Source organism: Acomys minous (assembly GCF_964271855.1).
Source record: "Acomys minous genome assembly, chromosome: 8".
NCBI classification, from domain to species: Eukaryota; Metazoa; Chordata; class Mammalia; order Rodentia; family Muridae; genus Acomys; species Acomys minous.
The window spans coordinates 113910578-113932657 of NC_140489.1; the positions used below are offsets into that span (position 1 = coordinate 113910578).

Genomic DNA, 22080 nt, shown 5'->3' on the forward strand with positions numbered 1-22080 from the left:
TTCATGTGGGTCCCCCAGTAAGGGGATCTGGGACTGTGGCTGACAAGGATTCTGTTGCATGCTTTTTGATCACTTCCTCCTGGTAACGGTGCCTGGCCAGGCCACGTTGGAAGAGAATGTGTTTAGTCCCCATGTGACTTGATGTGTTAGGAAGAGTGAGGGGGATCCCCTTTTCTGAGGGGTAGGGGAGCGCAGTAAAGGGAAAAGGGAAGGAGGTGGGACAGGAAGAGAGGAGGAAAAGGGGCTATAATTGGGGATGTAAAGTGAATAAATAAAGTAGTTAATAAAACTATCCAATATTTATATATTCAATTTTTAAAAGAGTTATCATTTGGAATTCTCTATACTACTCAGTTATCTCTCCAACCATTTAAGTAATTATTTCAGATCTCAGAATCATGTTCCTTATTCATCCTATTTCTCGTGTACCATTTTATATGACTTAAAAATAAAAAAATTGTGAAAATCTGGAGAAACACTGAATCACAGTAAAGATTACTAAAGTAGATAATTTAACACACACACACACACACTCACACACGTGCGCATGGACGCGTGCACACACACACACACACACACACACACACACACACAATCTTTTTAAAGCCCTGAGAATTCATTCACTAACGAATCAATTTACCCGAGTTATTGTTATTTTGTATATCCATAAAATTATTCTACGCAATGATTTATATTTGTAAATTTGGTATTTGGTGGAAGAGTTTGAAGTTATTATTAGCTCCTGTTCTTTAAAACACCCACTCAGTACTCCTTTGTACTCTTTAGTCAAGGAAAACATATGTTCCTATTTGTCTGTGACATCGTCAGCTCACTGGTGTCAATACATTATGATAACTGATTCCCTTTTACTCTTAAGAATTCTTTATTTCTATGAGCAGCTATATAGCTTCTGAGCCTGTGTGTATAAGTTTGTTTTCCTTTCGCCTTTCTGCAATGTAATATGCCTACTTTACTGATGAGTTTTTTGAATGTAAATTGTATCACTTCATTTCTCAGCTAATAGCCCTCCAATGGCCACCTAACACCCAAAGTCCATGATGTACCTTTCACATCACCTCCACTTTCCATGTAGCCTCACTGACTACTTGACTGTCCCTAAGGTGGACCACAGGTGTATTTCCACCTCTGTGCCTTCTCACTCTCTGCTTCTCACTCTTCCTGGAAACAAACCCAAACATTCATATGATTTGTTTCCTCACCTTATTTAGTTTTCCAGTTAAATTTCATTTCTTACGACTGCCATGCTTAAGATGAATATCTAACCATATGTCTGATACTGATTGCCATATTCTTTGGATTGAACATTATTTGAATTATGCCTGTCTGACACCGATTGTATTAGTAATCAGACATTTTCATTAAAATATGTAAAGAGACACTACGTATAAAATTTATACTATTTTTTTCAGTTCTTCAACACAACTTAGAAAATTAGGAATAACTAAACACCTTTGCTCATTTTATAAGACTGACATTTTAAAACATTGCCTATTGTTCTATAGTATTTCTCTCCTTCTAGATACTTTGATGGGCAAATGCTTTTGACATATGTGCACGCTCTTTTCAGGAATATGGTGGAGGGTATCTACTTCAGTTTGGAAAGTGAAGCTGTAATTGAATCAGAGACACTTAGAAACTGATCATTTCTAGAAGTGTTCTAGTATAACACCCAGCCAGACAGGAAATACACTAAGAAAGAGAAATGTGGCTGCAGGAATGTCTATCATGGTTCAATTTCGTTGTGTTCTTCTGTGGTTGGCCCTTTCATATCTGGTAGAAGTCTTAACGCCCACGTCCACCTCATTCAACATATTTGTGGACCCTGAGTAGAGGTTTGTGTGGAAGTCTGGTTTCTATGTAAACATGTTCTTGTTTTAATCCCAGGTGTGGGATATAGGGGGCTGCTCCAGTTTGTACACTGCTGATAACTGCCTCCTGGGAAGACGGGTGATGTTTGTCAGCTGTGGACTACCTCCTGCGGGTGTGTGGTCTTTGTCAGTGGGGATAAAAGCCAGACTCAAAGAGAGATTGGGGGCTCCAACAAAGAATGAGGCTGTTGGAGCTTGGCCCTGCTGCTCGTGCCTGATCTTGATGCAGTGTGATGAAAGGAATTTGGAGATATCCTAAAACGAAGATTGGATTTGCCCCAAAGAACCAAATGACCCTAAACAGCTGGAAGCAGCTAAGGAAAACTATGGTCCCTTTCCTCCACTAACCTTCTTTCTCCCTTACCTGGTGTTGCGGTGTTGGAAGGGATTCAGGGAGAGATTTAAGTAACCCAAAATAAAAATATTTGTTTGAAAGTATGCCAAGAGAGGTTAACAGTAAGAATATGCTACTGTCTTATTCAAAGGGTGCCCATGTTTCTAACAGTGCCACTGTGCAAACAATCAAAGGTTCTGTGAAACACCCACCATTCCACTCTGATCTACTGTAAAGCAAGATTTTTCTTATTTTCAACATGGAGTTTCTCTGTGTGTAGCCCTGGCTGTCCTGGAACTCACAGAGATCCACCTGCCTTCCAACTCCCAGGATTAAAGGTGTGAGCTACCATGCCTGGCTCAAGTTCTAAAGAGAAAGATCTTGGTACAAGACATCCGCATTGCTTATATCATCTCTAAACATACCACGACTCTCAGTCTTCAAGTAAAGTGCCTCCTTTTCTAGTATCCCTAATAAGATTCTGGTTTGTTTTGTTTGGCCCATCCCAGGCCGGTAAATATAGAGAGAGAAGCAAAGTGAATACAACAATCTACATGGTTTACATGCTCAGGATGTTTTACCCTTGTGCAGTAGTGTTCATGTGACCTGCACGCAAAAGTATAACCATTTTATCCCAGTGTGCACCAAAGGATTCCTCAGGGTTCATAATACAACAGTGCATATTCTACAGTGACGCCCTCCACATAGCGTCTATTGACTTGACAGTTGTACGATAGCTCATAAACTTTGCTTTTTGCCATAACATTGAGTGTTGCGAAGTATAAAGAGCTCTTTCTCAGACCACAGTTTGGAAAATTTGTTTTGAAGCTTGCAGCCTTGCTTAACTTTTAAAGACCTAATTTTGTCTATGAAACTAATGATCATCTGTATTCCATTAAAAATAAATAATTTTATCAAGTAATTATGGTGTACTTGAATGATAATGAGGAAGAGAGAGTTTTGGAGGTACATATTGGTTATATTAATTATCTATTTTCCCTGTGCTTTTCAAAGTAGTTCAGGGCCTTTACTTTGACTCTGAGACATATTAATTGATTATGCTAAATACGTATCAACACTGCTGTGATTCATTTTTCTATGTCACTTTGAATGTGTACTTTTAGCATACTGCATGTGGGGATTTTTTCCTCTAAATTTTTTCTTTTACCAGTGACTGTGTGTGTGTGTGTGTGTGTGTGTGTGTGTGTGTGTGTGTACGTGTTGTGTGCCCCCCACATTCATACATTTATCATTTTTTGCTTATGGAGATCAGAAGACACTTTTGGGTGTTGTCCCTGATCTTCTTACCTTGCTTAAGACAGGTCTCTCTGTGTTCACTTCTGTGTTCTCCAGACAACAGTGCAGGAAGTCTGGGGATTCTTCTGTCTCTGCCTCACTCTCATCTTTCACTGGGATTACAGAGGATGCTAGGTGTCTGCTTTTTCACTGGTTCTGGGGATTTGAAGTCATGCTTGTGTCCTTACCTACCCAGCCCTTCAATGTTTTTAATTGCTCAGAAAGTCCTGTTATTAACTTATCAACTGCTGTGGTTGTTTACTGTTGATGTGGTACTGGGTCCTGATGATATTGTGAAATGATGCTTATCTAGGTCTATAGACAGCCAAGGTCTGAATACATCCTACTATTTGTGTCTCTAATCTTTCTCATCTCCCATTTCTCCTGCCGGCTTCATAATAGACCTCTCAAAGCAAAAGGGTGCTTATGATAATAATAGCAAAGCCCTCTCTGGAGAAACAATAACATAAGTTATTGTGATTCTGTAGTGAGGAAATGCATGAGTGTTAAAAGGACTGGAAACAGTTTTCTGCATGTGCCTGGGGAGGACAGAAGGAGAAAAGACAAAAGTTTTCATTATACTCTTCTTGAAAAAAAACCTGACCAATCTTTTATTGCCTTAGTTGAAATGCATTTCATTATGATTTTTATTAAACTAAATACATGACTCACAATATTGGTGCATATTTTACATTAAATTCTTAGAGGTCCTGAGCTCATAAGTGTAATCTAAATTGTAAGTTGAACATCAAGTGGGTTTTTTGTTCATGGATTTAGATTTATGAATTAAATTTTAAATGGGATTTAACATGTATGGGAGAATTATAATGCTTCCATTTGAAGATTCTTATCTCATTTTTTTATCCTAATTCCCATGCTTTCTGAAATTGAAGAGTGCTGAAAAGGGTGATTAGAATTTCTATACAATTTATTCAAGCATGAGCAAATTGACAGGCACAGTGAGGATGGAAATATAGTCACAAAGAAGTGGCTTCACTTCCATTTCAGAATAATTTCCATGTGACAATCTGAAAACATTAATTTTTAAAATGCAATTAATATTGCTTCATAATTAGCTGACACTTGAAAGGAGCATTTCAAGTAATTAATTTATTAAACATATGAAATTAAATAAATGTAATCCAAAGTAGTAAGGTCGTTTTGCTCTAACCATGTAATGGTACTATGCCGACTACTTTCCACGTATTAATTTGATCACTTCTTACTTTTAATGGCTATGAAACAAATAATTGAGAGAGTAAGACAGCAGCTAAGCACAGGCTTCCAATTGTGCCTTCTTATTTACCTGTATGACTTTGGGCACATTATTTAATCACTGGGGCATTGGCATCACTATCGGTAATGTGGATGGTTATCTCATAGGGTATTTGTCAGGAATAATGAATGACTACATGCTATTTCCTTAGAAGTGTAATCAGAAAATAGGAAGGATTCAACATCTATCAAGGTAGATTTTAGTGACTTGTCCTTGACATGTTAGCAAGCTGCATTTGAATATGGACTTGTCTAAACTTGAACTGAGGCTTTCAACTCACAAAAGGCTTTTCATCTCACAGAATGTATTTTATGCATCAGAATAACACACCAGTCAAATTAGTTGAGATGACAGGTAGTTTGATAAACTTAAGTTTCCTTTTTTTTTTTTTTTTTTACTTTTTTCAAACATTTACTGAACACACCACCATTTTTCCTTTTACACAGCAAAGTTGTTAGTTTCATATAAGCTGAGCCATTAGGACTGTCAATTGCCATGAAATCAAAAGTGATCCTACATGTCAAACTCAAATAGAAGACATCGTGCAATATCCAAGTCACTGATAGGCCTCAGTGCAGTCAGCAAGGTTACTATGCTTATTAAAGTCACATAAACGGCTTGACAAGAGTGCAAGATAGGACAACATCACTGGTTCATAGTAAACCACGGTGAATTACTACACTACAACTATGTCTCTGCACCAAGGACTGCAGGGTGCGGTGAGCATTACAAAGGACAGGGCCTTGTCAATAGGTTAAGGCCAGATTTTACTCCTCAGCTATGCACCGCTGCAAAGACTGCTTAGGAATAAAACCCACAACTCTGCATTTTGCTTTGTGAACTGATATTAGTCCAGATTCTAAACTGTGCCCTCACCCACTCTGAAAGTGCTTAGCTCTATTCTGGATGTCATCTGACAGCCCTTCACTATGTACACACACTGAGGGGGCTTCCTTAGCAGCCGCTCTCCAACTCTGAGATCTGGAACAAATCCTACAGTAACAGTGCTGATACGTTGTCTTTTACAGGCTTGAAGTAAGTGTGGTCTCTAGTTCTAGGTTTGTGGAGTGTGCCTTTGTGTTAATGTGTAGGGAAGGGACAGTGGCTTGATGGTTGTGGGTAGCATATCTTTGATGTGTGCACAGGGGTGAGTACTTCTAAATTACAGACTGCTTTGCTTTAGGGGCGAGTCATGGGATGAGTACCCTCATCAAAAATGAAGGCATGAAGATGCAGGCCTGCTAGATGAGGAAGCCGACAGTCTTTGTACCTATTTCTTAATCAGGTATTGTAAAATGTGTGCATGGCTTTTTATGTTGTTGCTCAGTAATTAGTAGAGGAGAAAAGATGAGGGGACCCCTCCCCCAGGCTTTCCTAAACTTCCGTTCCTTGACATTAAATTTAATAGCTTGTTATTGAGTGCCCCATAAAGCTGTTTTGTATATGATTGCGTCTTGTCTCTCAGAGGACAGGCTGGCAAATGAAGAGACTGAAGTTACACTTCATACTGCCCTTGTTCACTGTAATCCAACACACCACACACGGGGGGGGGGGGAATCAGTGGATTCTTCTGTCTCATTTCCCTCAAAAACACACCATTCAGAAAATTGTTTTTGATACTGAATGTTCCCTGGTTCTTTGCCATAATGTCATGATTTTATTTTTATATTACTTTTAAATCTGTTCGTGTTCATAAATGTAGAATCTGGAGCACCTAGGAGCACACAGTGGCCCTTGCAGAGGACCCAGGTTTGGTTCCCAGCATCTGCACAGCAGCTTAAAACATTCTGTAACTCCAGTTTAGGGAGATTTGGCTCCTTCTTTTCAGCTCCTGCAGGCATTGCACACACAATACATATCAGAACACATAGCCAAAGCTCACATACACATAAAATAAAAATCAATAAAATAAAATACACATAATATATAGATGTCTGTGCTTATTTTTGATACTGGAAGTGATAGTGTTCAGACTTCCTTTGGTAGGACTCAGAGAAGAGCCAATGTTCTTCATCAACCAGACTCTTATGACAATTCATCTCAAGAGTGCTGAGTCATTCAAGAACCTTAGAGGCATCAGCTCTGCACTTTTAGAAATATGACTACTCTTCTTTCAGATTATTTAGTGATCAGAAAATGAATCAGACTTGGGGAAAATCCAAACTATTTATAAAGATGATACCAACAGCAGTTGGCCATTGTAAGAAACCATTAGTATTTTTGCAATCTTGTCTTTAAGAGATAGTTACAACTTCATGGAAAGCAGAGAACGATAGAGGCTGGGTTTACTATGCAAATCACACACAGAGCCAGAGTGAAGTTCACACTGTTAGACACAAAGCACCCTTAGCTCTGAGCATTCTGACAACTGCCCCTCCTCACAGACTTGCCCAGTGATCTTTCTGTCCCGTTTTCCTCAATCCTAGCATTACAAGAACAGGCCCCTGTGACAGGATGTTTTAAGTGAGTCTTGGAGCCTGAACTCAGGCTTCTATGCTTGTAAGCAGTTTATGCACCAAGCTACATCCACAGCCAAGTAAGGTTTATGTTTGTACATTTTGATATACTTTGTTTTGCTGTAAATTAATATTTTTTTATTAAATTTAATTAAATAAATTTAATTAAAATTAAATTAATATTAATATTTTGCATGAAATTATATACACTCTTTCCCTAGAGGTGTTGGTCCCTAGTGGAAAGGTAAAAGGCAAAATGACATAATTTCTCATTAAAGCAGCCTGCCCATTGTTTTGAGAATTATTGCTACCAGAAGTAATATCCTTATTCACGATAGCTGTGTGATGATTTGTTAAGCAATATGAAATCTCATTTAGCAGTAACAGTTAAGAGCTATAATGTCAATATGCATAGTTTTTTTTTTTAATAATTGTGGCTAGTGTTCATACAGAATTTGGATTAAAGACTATGAAATATATCAAATGTCCACTGCACTTTCATCTATAGAGAAGAAGATCTATTTACATATATTGGGGATTTAATAAGGACTTCTCATGAGCCAAGATTACACAGGTTATTCTTTGTTTTTTTCTCTTTCCCTCTCTCTTTCCTTCCATCTCTCCCAGACAGGGTATTACTATGCAGCCTTAATTGGCCCCAAACTCAGGATTCCCCATCTCTGCCTCACCAGTACTGGGATTTTCAAACATTTACTAGGAACCCTGACTTTTATTATTATTATTTTATAATCTTCAGCTGTAGACATTTCATTTCCCCATTGTTACAATAAACTAGACTGATTATTACATTTTTATTTCAAGAGGAACTAGTTCTTAGTAACTGGCCACATGTTGAAATTTCATGGAGTGCATTCAGAAACCGAGCTCCCCTAGTCTGGTCCTCACCAGAATATCAATTCATCAGCGGTGCTGCTGAGCCTCACCTTTCCAGAGGGACTGGAAGGTGCAGACAGTGTTGAGAAGAGTGATTGAGTCAGAAACAGTAAGGGGAGGAAGAAAGACTGCCTTTACTCACTAATGCTATGTGCAGCCAAGTGCTCCCCTCCAGCCCCGTTATTATTTATGTATGTATAATATTATTCATATTAAGTATGAAAATATCTTGAATAACATCTTGATGCACAATTTTTCTCCTAACACCTCACCACAAGAGAATACGTAATGCTAAGCACGTGAAAGAGGTTATTTCTGGGATGGGATAGCCCACTTAAGGTCTGAGAGTTGAAGGAATTTCTACTGTCATTCATCGACTGGCAGAAATGCATCCCTGTGGTCTTGCAATGTGTCCCCAGTAGGTTGTTCCTCTAGTCTTACGCCATTTGTAATTTTATTTTATTTGTAATGTTCTTGAGATTTTTTGGTGTTCTGCCTGGAACCAAACAATGTCTCAGCTTTAAGCACCTCAGCAAACAGTTTATGATTTTTATTTGTTTGTTTTTTAGATTTTCTAATGGTATCCCACCCCCACCTCCCAATGTAGTTGGTTGTGATTTTTTTTTTTGTTCTTTAGAATTTCTAATGGTATGCCACCCCACCCCCTAATGTAAAAAGCTTTTTTATGAACCAAATTGTCCATATTCCCAAGAAGGGAAGAACTGATTCCTCCTTTCCTATAGTCTCTCTCCATCTTATGGCTCCCATTCAAGTCTCCTTAAGCACCTTCTCCTTCTACCTATAATGACACAATAAATCACGAGAGCACAAAGCGCACTTTCTGCCTCCACATTGTAGGCAGAAATATCAAAGCTGTGTTGTGTGTTATCTGGACACGTGTTAACTTTTCTCACCACGAATAAGCCTCAGACGGCAGATTACTCTATCCTACAACATTAAATCCATTCCATTCTCATAAAAAACACTTTAGTTCCCACAAAATAAGATATTAGTATCAATTTTCTACATGCATAGTCACATGTCAGTGTTGAGGAAGTCATGAACGACCTGTGTTCTACTATCCTCTCTGACGTAGTGTTTCTATTGCTGTGATAAAACATCATGATAAAAAAAACAACTTGGGTAATAAAGGGTATATTTCATCTTATAATTCTCAGGTCACATTTCATCATTGAGGAAAGTCAGGTCAGGAACTCAGGAAAGATTCCTGGGGCAGGAACTGAAGCAGAAACTGTGGTGGAGCACTGCTCACTGGACTGCTCTTCCTGGCCTTCTCAGCTCCATCTCTTATACAGCTTAAAACCACTTGTCCGTGGTGGCACTGTCCCCAACCCTGTCAATCACTAATCAAGAAAATACACTACAGAGTTGCCTGGAGGCAGTCTGATGGAGGCATTTTCTCTATTGAGGGCCCTTGGTTAACTCTAGCTTGTGTCAAGTTGACAAAGCAAAGCAAAATAAAATAACAACAGCAAAAAACAACCAGAGTACTCAAACATCATTTTTCTTGGCTTGGCTATCAGCCTGAGAGAGAGATAGATGGATGCCTTAGGTGAAGATGGAGAGAAATGGTGAGGGGTGACTATGTTATAAATTCATGGAACACACACACACACACACACACACACACACACACACACACACGTCACAAATCAGAAGGAACATTGTCATTAATGCTAACCTACTATACATAAAAATAGCAGCCAATCATTTCTATTACATATATTTGTTTCTTGAATTTGTTTTTTAGAGGAAAAAAAAACAGGAACAGATATTTCTCTTGAGGAGTGCGGATCTGAAATGGGCTTGGCAGTATGCAAATGAGAGAAAAGTAGCCAGCAGCTTGTATGCATTGCATCTGCTCACAAGTGCTGGTGGCATCCTTTCTATGAACCGTTTACATACTGAGAACTGGGCAGGCTCCTGCTCTGCTTTGTCTTTCGGGAAGCCGACTGGTATGTGGTGTTAGCTAAGTATTTCAGAGGCACTCTTTTGTACTTTTCTAGGCCTGTTCCACTTTAGCTAAAGTTATGCCAGCTTTGCTCTGCTAGTTTAGAATAAGGAATGTACAATCTCTCCCCTCCCCTCCTCTTTCCTCTTCACCCCTTTCACTCCCCTACCCTCTTCTCTTTCCCCTTTCCGTCTCCCAGAATATTGGTATTTCTTTAGTGAAGTCTAGCATTCCTTAGAAAAGAAATATTCTAGGTTTAAGTGCATTATAAATTGAGTGTATTACCAATGTAAATGGGTAGGTAGAATAATACTTTAACGCATTGTTCATGTTTTAGTTCTGTGAGTGTCGTGAGTATGATATTGTATTATTGAAATAAATCCAATCTCCTTTTTTTCTGCCTTTTTTGCTTGTTTAAGTGAAGTGGCATCCTTACAGCACAGAGGAAAGCACTCTGTGCACTTCTTCTGTATTTGTCATTCCTTTCCCTGGAAATTGAATACATCCAGAGAACACCTTCCTGCTCAACATCATAAACTCTACTTACATATTCACTATTTTCCATGTCATATTTGTCATCAGAGAAGACAAATCACATTAAATATCCCCCCAACATGCTATGTCACACAACTGAAAACTAAACTAGGAGAGTCAGTACAAATCTGACGACCTGTACACACTTTGTCCTTAACCAGATAAAGCCTGAGTCTCTACTGCACCATTCTTTGTAAGAATCATTTTAGTTTCATCCTAGAAAAACACCACATGTATGTTATAAGCGTGGCCTAAGATATCCTCCACAGCTTCTATGTGTGTTTGGCAGGCAAACTTTGCTCACAATTTTAATAGAACTTCTTCATTTCATGACCACAATTCAGTAACTATCTGAAATGGCATTTCCAAATGCAGTGAATATGACTGGCTGATTAACCCATATTCCAGGATACAAAGTAGTCATGTAGATGCTGACATTGCTGCTCTTGTCCTCATGTCCATGGTTTGACCCTGAACTTCTGAGTCAGAGCTTTTCCCTCTTCTGGTGCAAGCCACTGTTTTCAAACCATGACTGATGACAAATTTAAAAGTATTACGATGATACTATTTAGAAGTATTTTCTTTCAAATGCTTAAGGTTTGCACCTCTACAGTGCAGAAAGAACCAAAACAAATCGCCAAATGTACTTATAAAACTCCAAGGAATATAGCTAGTTTTAGCTACTTTAACTTACACAGGACATGTTTGTGAAAACAACCCCCAAAAGTCTTTGAACAGGCTGTGATCTATCTGCGAGCAACAGAGAAGCACCGCAAAACTGACTTCAGCTGCTAAAAATAATAATGCCTTTTCCCAACCTTCCCTTGGTAATCCAAGAACCAGCCATACACATGAGCTTTTGCTAGTTTCCAAGAATGTGCAAGGAAAACGACACATCCCACCTACCCTACCCAAAAGCACACGAGTGTAGCCGAGCCCCATGGGATGCTGTAGAGCCCATCCCAAAATGTGCTGGCAATGTCTTGGAAGAAGCAGACTCACACATATCTGAGTGGCGAGTGACCCAGGAAAAAGAGATTTAATTTGCCAGCTAATTGGTGTTGTCACTTTCCCTCAGTAGTTAAACTGTCCCGCCAGGTGAAGGAATAGCTGTTAAATACTTCTGTCATCAACCTCAAACCAACCTCAAATCTCAATCAGTCTCTAATTTTTTTTCCCAAAAATATTTTGGCATCTTTCCTTAAGAAAATCAAGGGCTTCGGCGGGAGGTAGAAGCTTATCTTTTATGTAAGTTTCATTTTAAAAAACTTTGCCCCTACCTCTGTCAAGGCTCCTCTGTCTGCGTGGGCTTGATGCGAAACTGACCAGCTCTGATGGCCGCTCCAGATTGACCAGAAAGAAAGAAGCCGAGACGTTTGTCCTTGGTGTCTCTAAGCATGGCTGCATAGCTGGCTCGCAGCTTATCTATGCCTTTCGGCTTTCGCTTCCATACATGGACCTGTTCCCAACAGTAACTCCAAGCTGTCGAGAAGCTATCTGGCAGCTCTCAGCCTCATCCAACACATGGGTGATAAAAATACACATATAGACATCCTTCAAGCCAGCCCGTTTCCCACCCACAATCCTGCCACTACACACTCTTACACATACGCTTTAGAGATTGGCAGTCTTATTCTCCTGATTTTGGCGTCAAATCAATTTCTACCTGATTCACACACGAAACTTATAGCCCTTACCAAGTTCTTCACACGGAGAGGCTTAGTAATAACATCCTAGTGGGACCTGGGAAACAGTTAATAGATGAAGGAATGAACGGGTGAATGAATGAAAGGCTGAGGAGCTGAATGAACGTGACTTCCGTATCCCACTACATATGAGTTAATAGGTCAGTGCTTGAGATAGTTATCTATCTGGAAATGATTCTTAGCCCTCTGGATGATTCACCTGAAAGAAGAAGACAGCATAGGGTCAGAGCTGTCAAAATCTGAGAGGAGAGCCAGAGTTGTCTTTAAACAGCTTGGCGTTTAGGCTACAGTAAGCTAGTAAGAGTTGCTTGATAAAATGGGATCTAGAAAATGTTTTTACTGTTAAAGAACACAAATCTGAGCAAATAAGAATTGTTAAGCTTCTTCTCTGCCAATAATAATAGTTTTTGAGGCATATAACTCTGATTTAATCCTTAAGCAGGAACTAATTCTGGCCCTGAGGAGTGGAGAGTGGTCCTCTTAGTGGCACGTAGACTGAGCCTTTTAGCTTAGTTTGCTTTTTCAATTATTTGCAATTTAGCTTTTCATTTTTGGGTTTTGTTTTTAAAAGTGGAGTCACACCCTGTTGTTTTAAAAGTCTCTAATATATGGTTCCAATCCCTAAGTTCATTCTTTTTTTTTTTTAATTAAAATTCAATTACATTGCTTCCCCTAACATTAAGTGTTGCAGGACACAAACAAGGGTGAAGAGATAAAACATATTTTTAAACTTTTATTAGTTTAAAATTTTTTATTACAAGTTAAAAGACTCTGTCTGAAACAAACAAATCAATGAGAAAAATATACCAAAGGACTGAGGGTGAAGATAATTAATAACACAAAATATGGATTAAAACAAAGTATAAAATAGATGCATTAGTAGAAAACTTAAGAACTTTCAATGTTGAGGGTCCTGTAGAAAACAAGTTCAGAATAATGAAGGGTAATATTATGTTTTTTAAATTAATGACACTCTTTGTCTCTATATCAAAGAACATCTAGCCTATTAAAATGATGATTTACAACAAAAATTAAGATAGGCTACTTTTTAAAACCAACCTAATGGAGCTGAATTCTAGGCACGGTTGATGTCCCCCTAACTCACAAGCTGTTAATGCTGGGTCATTCTTTGTCTTTTTCTGCTTCCTAAGTAGAATCCTTCTTAAGCAAAATCCTCCATTTTATTGATGCCTCTAACTAGGAATGGCCAAGTCACCGTGTTTTGGCCAAGTAGGTTTCACCGGGAGATCTGTGGGTGATATTCCAGGGATGTTTTCATTTACCTTTTGAATGAGGAAAGGTTCAGGCTTTATCTCTCTCTACCAACTTCCTGCTTGAAGAACAAACTTGGAGCCTGAAATTACACCAAAGGGGGACAGACTCGAGGACAAACACTTACAAGGAAAGACAAGTAGGGTAGAAACCATAATCAAGCAACAATGACCCTTCAGTCGCTGTAGCCTGTCTGAGGTAGTACCTTTCGCCATAAGAAGGGAAGCCAAACTTAATGTAAAGCATGCATTCTAGAAAATGAACACAGGACTCAGAAGAAAGGTGCTCTGGTCATCACTCCCTAGTTGATCCTTTCTGACGAGTTGCATGGTGCTGTTCGCATGCTATATTTCTATTTCCTTCTCTGTCAAGTCAACAGTCATTCTTCTTAGGACAGACTTTATGCTACAGACTAATTTCTTTTCTACGTCTTGCATTGTAAGGTGCTAGGTATTTATTCTACAAGGTGATTGATACCCGGGCCCCACAGTGACTCTGCAGCTAAATATAACGGCGATGGGATGTCTGCTTTCTGTCGAGAGGATTTGCAGACATTTGCTTTGACTGGCTGAACTTCAAAACCCTTGGGAATTCTGCTCTGATGTTAGGAACATCCAAGGTATGGGGTGCTTGTGTATTCCAAATTGTGTTTGCCATTTTGGGCTTGCCAAATTGAATTGGCTTGTTCCTGGTGAGGTTTGCAGGAAAATGGGCCAGGTTCCTGCTTTGCCTTGGATAGGCAGCACTCTAGGGAAAGAGAAATCTCAGGAGACTTGCGACTATTCTATTTCTTCCCTACTCTGAGGGATGTTTTACAGGTCATTTAACAGAAAAAAATATCTCATGATGAAGATAGAGTTATTTCCAGGGAAAAAGAAAAAGAGTTTTCCCCTGAACCTTGTGGGGGTTATGACTTAATGTATCAACATCTATTAGCTTTACTCTGAGAATAAGACATGAAAATTCTTATGGGGCATGCTGTTTTTTTTTTTTTTAGGTACTTAGCAGAGGCTGTTCTTTCAATGAAAAGGATTTCATCTTTTGTCAAAGTATACACACACACACACACACACACACACACACACACACACACACACTTACATTTCACAAGAGCATAGCCTCTGTCACGTGACTCAACTCAAAGGTCTTTTCTGAAGTCTTTACTTCTATCTTATACCATAAACGACTGATAATAACTCCCCCATTAATTTTGCTGCCTTTGGCTCCCAAAGGTCAGGAACTTTGTGTATCTCCAGCATCCATCAACACATGTCCTATACTAACCAAACCTTAGCGTGAACTTATTGAAGAATCCAATGCCCTGCTAAGTGAAAAAAAATGGACGATTAGTAGTTAACTGTCAACTAGTAACCATTAAATTGTCAGCTCCCCTGTGTGAGAGGATATAAGCCACATTAGCCTGTTGTCTCTGTGGCTAAGAATTGTGAGAGGATACAGGAAAACAGAATTTAAAAATAACATTCTGGTTTATGGAGATAACTTTAGGTTCTCAGTTACTCAAGGACTTTGGCTATTACTTAGTGTTGCTCATTTGGATATCTGATGCAAGTTTATTAATAAAAAATATGGGATTTGACGCATTAGTAAGAAACATGATTTTTAAAATTATTACCAATACTCACTTATTGATCAATCCAGTTTCTTTTTTTCTTTGTCTAAGAATATAAAGATGTCATTCATGAAAAACTTAAAGAATGATACAACAAAATTTGAAACAATTTTGAGGCAGATAAATTATGAAATAGTGAAATGTCTCCTTTGTTTCAATGTTCAAAGCAGTTATAGTTAATAACTGTGAGGCAGAAATTTAAGTAATATATTCATGTATGTATATATATATATATTTCATCTTATATTTAGCTCATTCCAATACCACGAATCAGTGGCTAAATCCAGGAGGATTTTTATCAGCAGGCCTCAGCTTAGGCTGTATGCAATAAGATAATATATCTGGCTCTAAATAAATGGGAAGAGACCAAGCAAGGCAATTACTGATTCTTGAGGAGCCACCCCAGAACTCATCATCTTGGCCTGTCTTCAGCCCCACAGTTGATAAAATGGTTGAGTTTTGTCTTCTTTGCATTCAATCAGCACATGCTCAGATTTCTATCTTAGAGAGACACTTTCCTGACACATAATCCACAGACCATGCAACTCATTAGGTCAAGGGTTATAATTCAATGCTTTTTGCTATATTAACAGATATATGCAAGCATCACCATAGTCATTTCTAGAAAATTTTATCATGTCCCTGTTTCTCTACCCCAGCCATCCCTAAGCCGTCATTATTTAATTTTTTTGTAGATTTTCTTACACAGACATAAATGTGCATGCACACAGATGTACACATGTCTAATTTCTGAGCTATTTCTTAATGGTAAAGTTTACGTTTAGTCATTTGAGGAGCTGCTGGGTTTTTCGTCAACGCATCAATATCACTAGTTTGTGTTGTATCAAAATCCATGAAGAATTGATGTGGGTGTCAGAGGTCTCATAGATCCCTCTGGCCATGACCTTGACTTCGTGATGCTTCTACCTGGATCTGCAGAGTGCTGGAATTGCTGATGTGTAGCCACCAGGATGCTGAGCAGGGAACTGAATTGCAGCTCTATGCATCCTAGGCAAGCTTTCTACCAGCTACCTTTCCACCCTGCTGACAGTTCTTACAGTCTAATTTTCTGATTGTAGTTGTCCTAGGACACACAGAGCAGACTGTTATTTTAATTTCTATCTTCACTTCATTTATGGCTAATTTGAGCAACTTCTTACATATGTATTGTCTGTTTGTATGCCTTCCTGGAAAAAACGTCTGCTAAGATGCTTATGTCATTTTAAAGTTATTTTTTTTCATTCCAGAGTTGTGTGTGTTTGTACAATTCAGACAGAAGACCTTTATCAAATATATAATTGCAAAAGAGATCCCTATCTGCTGTTTGGCTTTTAACTTTCTTGATGGTGTCTCTAGAAGGATCATTTTTTTTGTGATGTGCAGTTTATTACTTTCTCTATTGCTTTATTCAAAGGATTGGATGGTTTGGGGTCTCACATTTCAGTCTTCGATCCACTTTGTGTTAGTTTCTTTGTTTTAGTTGAGCTTTAATGCAAGGCAGCAGCTCAGTTTCATTAGTTTGCCTTGGATATCTAGCTGTTCCAGTGCTGTTGGTTGAGTGCAGTTCTTTTCACACATTTAACAAGTTGATTATCTTTGTTGGAACTCAACTGACGGTGGTCAAATGGGTTTATTTACGGTCTATGTTTCTATCCTGCCACTGATACACGCCTCTATGGAGTACCATAGCTTTGGAATAAGATTTGGCATCTGAAAGCAATGCTGCTGTGTGTGGGTTTTTGTTGTTGTTGTTGTTTTGTTTTTTTGTTTTTGTTTTTGTTTTTCTTTTGCAATCCATTGTGGATTTCAGCACCTGGTTTTGAATTCTGCAGTAAGATCAGTTGTGGTTCTGACACTGCTAGATATACATAATCAGAGAGCCACCATCTCACCAATGCTAAGTGTTCTGGTTAGGATAATGGGAAGTTTTCTCTCTTCTTTAGGCCTTTAATAATTTTGAATAATGATTTATGGCCAGCAGAGTGTAGATTTATACTTCTTTGTAAACCATTTATACCCATACTTATTATTATTTTTGTAGAATCACAATTTATATAATTATGAGTAGAGTGTTCTCTTTAATTTCACATCTAGATTATTCTTTGCAAGTGTGTATGCAGTATTGCTGCATTGGTCATGGGTTCTGCAACCTCGATAAGGTAATTTATTGGTCCTTATGGTTCTAATGGATCCCTTTGGCTTTCTATGCATGCAATCCCAATGCTGTCAAATGCTTCCAGTTTCTACTTTATTCCTGTCTGATCTTGGTTCATTTTATTTCCTTTATAATTTACTTTCATACAACTTGCAGTAAAATGTTAGTGGGGAACAGCAAGAAAGACTTGTGCGTGAGTCTGTTTCACCATGCCACCATGAGGCTTTCTTAGACATTTTCTACCAAAGACAGTTCTCTTTCATTTCTGGAGCTTTGAGACTTTTTACTTTCTTTAAATCATGGAAAGATGATGGTTTAAAAGTTGTTTCAACAGCTATTGAGGCAATCATGAGATTTTCATTTTAATGAAATCAATATATGTATTAATTGATTTTATATTATATCATATTTCCATTTCTGGAGTACAACTCTGTGGTCAGTATGGCTGTCTTTATTTAGAGCTGGGTTCCACTTATGAGTCTTTGCCGATGACTTTTTGTCCATTTTCATGTTCACAAGTGTAATTAGTTTTTAGTTTTCTGTGGTTCTTTCATTCTCTACTGTTGGTGTTGAAGTAACATTGGCCTCATGAAATGCACTGGGAAGTTCAGTTACTAGAAAAGCAAATGAAGAATTGATATAAAATCTTCTCAAATGTTTGATATATTTTGCCAGTAAAGCCTCTGGTCTTTGGAGTTTATAAATTGGTAGTTTTTGAATACCACTTCAATCTCTTTACCAATAAAGGTCTACTTGGATGATTTTTTTTCCTGAACCAATGAGTACATTGAATATTTCTAAGAATTGTCCATATTTTCTGTCACCTAATTCATTAGAATACAATTGTCTACATCATCCCCTCTATTCTCATGAGACAATACTAGTATATGTGCATAATTATGGGAAATGGAAAGTTTGGGAGGTGACTTTAATTAGGAAGGGGAGGGAGAATAAATCAGAAGGAGAAAGAGGAAGATGTAAATAATAATAAGGATGTTTGAAGAAGCCATGGTTAAAAGGCTTACTTAAAAATATAATATATATATATATATATATATATATATATATATATATATATATATATATGTCCTTACACACACGGATCATTTCAATAGAATTTTGCCACACAGTGAGCTCTCCAGAAATGCTGTATACTAATGAAAATTTTGATACCAAACACGCTAAATCTCTCTGAGGTATTGGACAGTGGAGTCCAAGAGACCTGCGGAACAATATAGGTTATTGCTATTGCTCTCTGAACTGGAAGGTTGCCCTCTGAATTGGAAGATAAGATTTTATTGCTGAGGACATCATACACTTCAGATATAGGACTTGGAGGAAGAAAACTGGAGCCGAGCTGGAAATCTCCCCACTGAGGACTGGCTCTCATGGTATCTGTAGGTGCTATGCAAGCTGCTGGGGGCGGGGCGGGGAGACACGACAGACAACCATCTGGTCTACCCAGCTGTAAACACAGAAACCACAACACTGGCTAACATAGGCATATATACTTAATGGTACAATAGCAACCTTTTCATCTTTGGGGTAACCAGCACTGTCTAACTTAGCTTGAACTCTGTTCAGTGGGATGGAATTCATACATGGTACTGAAAACATAGTCCACTTTTTATACCTGTGGAAGATTTGGACCTTAAAGGAAAATCTAACTACTGCCATTTTTCTAAACCTAAATACTTATCTTTATATCTGTACGTAAGTGTGGCCCTCACTCCTCATCAAAGAAGCTTCATTTAGAAACAGACCAATATTATTTCAGAGATATACAACTTGTCAAAATTAAAGATTAAAAGACTGTGCACTGCCCAATCCCAATTGGCACAACCACAGCACAACCCCTATAGCTACAGTCCTGCGTCAGTTGAGAAAAAAGATTGTAATATCCAGAGGACCAGAACAGATGCTGGAATATAATTTCTTTTAGACACAGAAGGGAATCTGCATCCTGGAAATCTGAACAGTGTGGTGTCCTAAGTGACTACTGAGAGAAGGAGAACCAGTTTTCTCTAGGAATGGAGACCTGATATTTTACCCACTCACTAGTTGGTAAGCATGAAACAGAACACATACATGTGAGCAACACTAAGTGAGATCAGTAGGTGTGTGTGTGTGTGTGTGTGTATGTGTGTGTATGTGCACTCAATATTCATTTTAAAAAGCTGTTGAATTTGAATAGGAGTTGACTGGGAAAATGAGATGAATTGGAAGGTGACAGGGAGGAGTGCCAACAATGTAAACAGAACACTAATTTATGAAAGTCTCAGGAAAAATTAGAAGATGGATAAATGATATACCATTGGATTAGCTAGTCTATATGAGAGGCCAACTCTGTTGCTTCTTTTCTTCCATGTGTTCCCTGAGATGTAGTCTTATGCATTCTAGGATGTCTTTGAATTCCTCACGCCACCCAGGCTGGCCTTGTAATTCTCCTGCCTCAATCCTTTCCACACAGGGATTATGTTTTTCCATGCTGGACCTAAGACTGACTTCTTTGGCTTTCCTTTCTTCTTCCTCTTCTCTTCTTCCTCTTCCTCCTTCTCCTCCTCTTCCGTCTTCTTTTGAAGGGCAGACTAATGAAGTTTTATTACAGAAGAAGGTGACAGCTTCCTGCAACAGGAAGAGGTCTTGAGAAGGAGTGATCTCATGCTGTCCACGTGAAATAAGCTTTAGAACAATTGCTAAGGATTAACTCTGTTTTCCCTTCTGGGAGGTCAGTGACTATTTATTTCTTCTGTTACATCTTTAATCTTATAACTGAGGCCTTCCTTTTGTTTCTCTTGGTGAATCTAGCTAAGATTTTGCCAATGTATTAGGATTCTTGCCATGACACTGAAGGTTACTCTTTAGAATTCTCACTTGCCCTTTCTGTTTTAAGGTTTAACCTGCCTAAATAATTAGGGTCACCTCAGCTTTTGTCTGGTAGCTATTTGCATGCTAGGGCATCCGTATTGTTCTATTTGTATCTTGAAAACTCAAGCGTGTTTCTGTAAACAACATAATTTGATCCTGTCTTTCTTTGTATAAACCCATTCTGACAACCAGCGCCTTTTGATTGGATTATTAAATTTGTGGCAATGATGAGCCAGCTTCCTGTCCCTGTAATAAATTTCATGAGATAAAGCAATTAGAAAGCGGAACCATTTATTTTGGCTCATAGTTTCAGAGTTTTAGTCCACATTCTTTAATTCATTTTACTACTTTCTTCTGTTTTAGGTATATATTTTCTACCCAGAAGGTTAATTTATTTTTTCCACCATATTTTCTCTAGGTTTCATAATGCACTGATCTTCAATCTTGCTCTCTTTTAAATTTTTACTTTAATTATTCTTCTCTCATTCATTGTATTCAAACCGCAGTTTCCTCTCCCTCATCTCCTCCCAGGCCCCCCCCCCCCACCTCTTTTTTCACACAGATCACCTCCTCCATTCCTCTTCATAAAAGGTCAGGTCTCCCAGAGATATCAACCAAACACGTGTAGCCTTGCTCTTAAGTGTAACACTGAACATATATTTAAATCTAATAATGCAGTAAATAAAAAATTACAGTCTTAGAATGACTTCACCCTATCTATGGGTTTTCTTAACTTCTTCTAGCTTTTTTCCTCCTTACTACCATTGCCAGGTTGTTGGCAGATTTAGTCCACACAAGTTTTCTTTAGTATGCCATGCTCTATCTTTCTGTTAGTTACAGCCTGAATAATATATTATATATAAAAGTTATAGTCAAAGTTGTAAATAACTGCCACTTAAATTGGCTAATGGAAGAACAACATATCACCTCTAAAATTTCTTATTATATTTATTTATGTTGTGTATGTATGTATACGTGTGAGTGCACTGGTGCCACCATATACCTATGTGAAGTTAGTTGACTTTTATACTCAATTTTCTATGTCAACCCCTTAGTTCCTGGCCATCAAACTGAGGCCCTTAGGCTTGGAGGCAAAAACCTTTACCCACCGACTCAACATTCCACCCAACAATGTCCTTTAATGCTATATACTTACACTGACAGTTAGCCTCTGGGTGACCTCATAATGCATTCTGATGTTCTTTACATTCAGCCTAACATATTCATTACATGATTTTTCTAGGCACAAATTTTTCTCAGCTGTTGTTTATCAGTTGATGCTTTCTTTTACATTCTTAAAATGTAGCTCTATGGTTATAGGATTCATTGTAGAGGTTTCTTTTTTGAATCCCACATATGATGTCCCACAGCCAGCAAGTCTCTGCTTGCCCATGATAATCCTTTTATCTTACTGTTGTTCCCTTTAAATGGCACTCTATGTTTCTCTGGACATTTTCAACATTTACCTGCATATTTGACTTTTAGCTTTTTTTTATGCTATGTATACTTGTAGTACTTTTTGATTTGGAATTCACTTAGATTATTGTCTGTCAAATATTTGAGAGGGCCAACTTTATTTCTCTATATCTGTTTTCTTTCTTTTTTTCCCTGTGTGTTTCTGAAAATGTGTATGTTTTTCATATATTTAATGGTATCCTACATTTTCCAAGGCTCGGTAATTCCTTTCTTTCTTTTCATCAACACGTTAGTTAATGTGTGTGTGCTCATGCACCTATGAATGTGCGTAAGTGTGCAAGTGTAGGTCAAGGAACAATTTGTGGGAGAATGCCTCTCCTTC

At 38.2% G+C, this 22080-nt stretch overlaps 1 protein-coding gene across 1 annotated transcript in view; it reads right to left on the minus strand.

Annotated features, from left to right (window-relative positions):
* The window catches only part of SLC8A1 (solute carrier family 8 member A1), a 361990-nt gene extending 349935 nt beyond the window's left edge, over positions 1-12055 (minus strand). The window contains exon 1 of the mRNA XM_084792249.1: positions 11932-12055. The gene's annotated coding sequence lies outside the window, so the exon portion shown is untranslated. The remainder of the gene's footprint in view (positions 1-11931) is intronic.
* Positions 12056-22080: the final 10025 nt, after the last annotated feature.